The following is a 5,622-nucleotide window of genomic DNA, read 5'->3' as shown; positions in this document are numbered from 1 at the left end:
TGGTAACCAAATGGCAGTTGCTCCAGATTAATCAAGGCACCTGGAGCCAATTAAGATCTTTCTAGAAGGCAGTAGAGATAGCTACTTTAATTAGAACACCTGCAGCCAATCAAAGCTGGCTAATCAGGGCAAAGTAAAGGCTGGCAGAGCTTTGGAGGCCATTGTTTGAGTGTTTAACTGATTATGAGCATCAGGGAAGTGACACACAGTTTTTAGCCCGGGCAGGGATCTCTTTTGCTAAGGGAGAGGGGTAACAAGATGACTCATAGTTCTGGATTCCTCTAAGTCACTATGGACAATTCCAGAGCTCTAGACACTGTGGTATCCAAGGCAGAGCAGAGCAGATTAGGAGCTAAACATTCCTACAAAGGGAAGCTATTTTCCAGGCTGAGTCTCATTACTAATCCCTTTAAGTTCTGAACAATCAAAACAGCTTCTTAAGGAAGGCTGGTCTTGTGGTTACAGCCCTAGGCTAGGATGCTGAAAATATGAGTCGGATTCACACTCCTTCTCCAACCTCCCCGTGTGATTGGGGTCAAGTCATTCAGGTCCAGTCCTCTGCTGTCCTCAGAATCATAGCTGTGGAGGCCTGGAAGAGATCTTGAGATGTCATAAAATCCACTCCCCTCTGCTGAGGCAGGACCAAGTCAACCTAGACCATCCCCAATAGGTGTTTGCCCCAACCTGTTCTTAGAAGCCTCCAATGATGGGGATTTCACAACCTCCCCTGGAAGCCTAGTCCAGAGCTTAACTACCCTAAAGTGAGAAACACGTTAGGAAAAACTAACCTAAATCTTCCTGGCTACAGGTTAAGCCCATTGCTTCTTGTCCTATTTTCAGTGGACATGGAGAACAATTGATCACTGTCCTCTATACAACAGCCCTTAACATATTTGAAGACTGTTATCAGGTCCCCATCCCCTCTGTCCATTTTTCCTCACTAGTCAGGTTTTCTAAACCTTTGATCATTTTTGTTGCTCTCCTCTGGACTCTCTCGTTTGTCCACATCTTTCCTGATGTGTGGGGTGAGAAAGCAGAAAAAGTGAAGGAACTGTCTGCAGGACACTTGAACCTTAGATGCAGGCTTGATAAATGAGCTAACCAGAGACACCTGGGGCAGGGAGAGACCCTCAAACAGCTGATTCCTTATGAGAGAGCCAAAGCAGCTTTTTGAACAGGCTGACAGTAGGAAGTCAGCTCTGAGTAGGCCAACTGCAAGCTGAGCCACAGAGTGGACCACCCCCTAAGAACTCCTAAAAGGGACACTCTGCGGGAACCCTTCACTTGCCCAGGCTCTGAGGTAAGACTCATGCCTTGGGGTAGATTTTTGGGACTTGGAGTTATTTGTCTGAAGAAACCCTGACCCTGGGGAGGGTGATGATTGGATGAGCAGTATGTGATGTTTGTGGAAGAGGGAACATAAAGGTACCTGGGCCACTAAAGCGCACATGGAAGTGGCCAACTCATTACATGTGGATTTGGGGCCAAATCCTTGAACACCTGCTTAACTTCATGCAAAGGAGTAGTTGCACTGAAGTCAATGGAATTGTGTATGTAAATTTAAGTCCATGTTTAAGTGTTTTGCAGGACTAGACCTTTAATCTCTCTATGCCTGTTTCCCATCTAGAACATGGAGCTAATGCTCCTCTACCTTGCCCGGGCACTCTGAGGATACCTAGATAAATAATACACCAGCCCACTGCATGCCCGTGCATGCTCACACCCAATGTGTGCTCCCAAATCTTGCCCTTGTGCAGTGAAAGGGAGTCTTGTGAAACTAGAAGTCAAAGACTGGCCTGAGCCCAAAGCCAAGCACGCCTGAGCTCTGGGGACGTTTGAAACTCAAATTCAGAGCTGAATTATGAAAATAGTGCCCAGAACAAGCCCTTGCTGTTGGAACTGCAGACCTGGAAAAATAGCGTATGTAATACTAGTTTATGCCACTCTGAGTGCTATAGCCTTCTGCACGTGCAGCAGCAGAGTTTGAGTAAATGGAGTGTCTACTGCAGCAGCTCTGAGGTGGTGGTGGTCTCCCACTGACCCTTGCAAGCAGGCATTGTCAGCCATGGACACCACAAATTGCTGAGGCCTCAGCCTGCCCCATAACCTCATCCCTAACGTTGTAGGAAACCGAGTCCAGGTGGCCTTGGAAAGTCTGGAAACTTCATCAGTAAATCTTTCGCTGGCCCAGAGCTGAACTTCAGGTCTATAACGAAACACAACAGCAGGTGAATTCAGTGTAGCTTTTCTCTCCTGTAGTGAACTTCCTGCTTGTCAACAATGCTAAGCTGACAAGTAAAGCTGGTATCAGCACAAAAGGAGGCGGGGAAATTGGCCTATCATTGCAGAATACATACCTGAACATATGTAGCACAAGCCCCTGGATGCCCATTGCCCTGCTGTGTATGTATCTAAGAAGACACATTCCCTGCCTTTCTGGACAGGGAATGTGCTGAACATGACTGGCTGACTCCCCATCGCTCTCCATGTACTTATGTTAAACTGCAACATGAACAGCCTAGTCACATAAATGTCGAGTGTAGCAGTTAGATGTTTCCTTTCAACCCTGGTGCCAGTCTCAGACAGATCTAACCTGTGTGGCTGACTTGTAACCTGCGGGAGCAGCATGACTCTTTCGTGGGGGGAAGCCGTGGGGCGGGGGGGTCAAGAATCCTTGAGCTGCACTGATCCACATCAGACAAGAGCAGGATGTTTGGAACAGGCAGATAAAACCTTCCCAGAATGTTTTCCCCTATGGTCTGTGCTTTCCCCAGGAATATTGCATAGAAAGCCCCAGGGTAGCAAGGGGGTGCCAAATGGCTGTTGAGGAGGGGGAATTGCACACAGGTCACCAAATTCATTTCACAAATTCAACTTCACTACTAATCTGAAGTTTTTTCTCCCCTATTTTCAAATCTGCAAAGTTTCTAGAGTCTGTTTGCATTCAATACTGTGACATATGACTAAAAAGAATCCATTAGACCGCTGGCTTTCAGAGGACTGGAGTTTGTACTTGTTAACAATGTCAATCAGTGCCTGGAGTGGCCATAGAGGCACATTACCATTCTTGATGGAGTGAAGTGATAAAATGAGGTTCAAAATGTAAAGGTCAGCTTTGTATGGGAGAACACACAAGGAGGCTGCTGAAAGACTGTAGTTAGAAGAGGAATTGAAGTGTTATATTCCCCTGTGTGTGAAGGAAACACTTGTTTACCCACCAATTACCAGGGCAGAAATAGCAGAGGGACTTCTTCAGTTATAAACTTGTAAAATGATTCTTTCTACTGCTTGGATATTAGAAAAATCTATTTCACTAGGAGGGTGGTGAAGCACTGGAATGGGTTACCTAGGAGGTGGTGGAATCTCCTTCTTTAGAGGTTTTTAAGGTCAGGCTTGACAAAGCCCTGGCTGGAATGATTTAGTTGGGGTTGGCCCTGCTCTGAGCAGGGGGTTGGACTTGTCATAGTATTCTTTCCCAAATCTGAACCTTAGCGTCCAGAAAATGAGATACTAGCATGAATCCTCTAAGCTTAATTACCAGCTTAGATCCTGTAGTGCTGCCACCAACCAGAAATTCCAGTGTCTGGTACATTCTGTCCTTTAAAAACCTTCCTTGGGGACCCCAAGACTCAGATTCCTTGAGTCTCACAACAAAGGGGAATAAACCATTTCCCTCCCTAGGTTACCCTGGAAGACCCTTCTCCCCCACCAATTCCCTGGTGAGTACAGACTCAATCCCCTTGAGCCTTAACTAGGGAAAAAATCAAACAGGTCTTAAAAAGCAAACTTTTAATAAAAAGAAAGAAAAAACATAAAAATTGTCTCTGTAATCAAGATGAAATATTACAGGGTCTATTAGCTTATAACCAATGGATAAACAGCCTTATCCAGGAAAAATACAACTTAAAATATTTCCAGCAAACTACGCATTTGCACATAAAGAAAACCAAAGAAAAGACTATAACCGCCTTTTTACTTACTCACTATTCTGAATAGATAAGAGACCGTAACTGGGAGATTGGCAGAAACCTGGTTTCACCTCTAGTCCTGTCCAGGACCCAGAGAGAACAAAGCCAAACCCACAAACAAAGGCTTCCCTCCCTTGAGATTTGAAAGTATCTTGTTTCCTGATTGGTCCTCTGATCAGGTGTTTTATTAACCCTTTCCAGATGAAAGAGACATTAACCCTTAGCTATATGTTTATGACAGGACTAGATGACCTCCTGAGGTCCCTTCCAACCCTGATATTCTCTGATTCTATTCAGAGGCATAAGCTGATCACCAGCCTAGGAACACAAAGGAATTTCCCCCTCTATCTAGTCTGGCACAATGACAGGGATTTTGGGAAGGGTTATGTATTCCTTTGTAATATTCAGCATAAGGACAGCTGAATCGAACCAGATGGACTATCAGTCTTTTCAGATACAGGCAGGTTTATGAAAAAGCAGACAGGATTTTAGCATACGTTAGGCGCTCTCTGGGTTTGGAGACTGGGATGTGACTCACACAACGCCTGGATTCAGCCAAAAGCATCATCACAAAGCAAAGATTCCAGATGGGGACTTCTTCATAGCGTGGTGACTTGCAGGGAGCGTGCTAGGTGTCTTCGGGAGAGTGTATTCAGAACTGCAGAGGCCCAGATTCCATGGTCATGAGCATGGCATAAATTATGTCCCTTTTTCCTCCCACTCCTCTTGTCTGTCCCATCTACTTAGATTGCATGTTCTTCTGGGCAGGGATTGTGTCCTTTTGTGTTTGTACAGTACCTAGCACAACGGGCCCCCAGACATGTTTGGTCCCTGGTGTAGATGGGCGGGACTCACCCCTGCGGCGCCTCCTGCTGGTCACTCCTGGGAATTAGCTCTAACTTACAGCTGGAGCGCCCTCTGCAGGCCGGTGATCTGCCTTCCGGTTTCTGCTACTGGCCCCGTGTCCCTCCCTGGACCCCAGTGCCCCTTTTACGTGGGGTTCTGCCCCCCTGGCAGTAACCCCTTCCTCTTTGGGGTCTCCCCTCCCTGGCAACCCCCCACCCTCTATCCCCACTTTGCTTCAGTGTAGGCTACTGCCAGTCATTGTCTAGCCCACTCCCTGGGGCAGACTGCAGTATCAGCCACTCATCAGCGAAGGGGTTGGACCTGCTGCCTTGGCCTGCCCCTGGGTTGCACCCTACAACCCCAGTACCTCCTGGCCTAATTCTAGGCCACAGCCTGGGGCTTTCCAGGCAGGAGCTCCCCAGCTCCTCTGCCTTTCCCCAGCCCTGCTTCACCCTAGGTACCTGCTCTGGTTCTCGGCAGCCAGGCCCTTCTCCCTCTACAGGCAGAGGAAGACTCTCTGCCCTTGGCTTCCTTGGCCTTTTATAAGGGCCTTTTGCTCAGTTTGGGGCATGGCCCCAGCGGCTGCCACTTCCCCCAATCAGCCCAGCTCAAAAGGCTGCTTGCTCCAGCCCCAGCCCCTTTCCTGGGCTGTTTTTAACCCCTTTAGGGCTGGAGCAGAGATCCACTCTGCTACACCTGGGTATCCCTAGGCTCTATGACCCAGATCCTCAAATGTATTTAGGTTCCTAACTTCCATGGAAGCCTAAGTACCTTTGAGGATCTGGGGCTAGGCCACAGGCTGGCTGGC

This window comes from Chelonoidis abingdonii, chromosome 9, assembly GCF_003597395.2.
Source record: "Chelonoidis abingdonii isolate Lonesome George chromosome 9, CheloAbing_2.0, whole genome shotgun sequence".
NCBI lineage: Eukaryota > Metazoa > Chordata > Testudines > Testudinidae > Chelonoidis > Chelonoidis abingdonii.
This window is presented reverse-complemented; position numbering follows the sequence as displayed.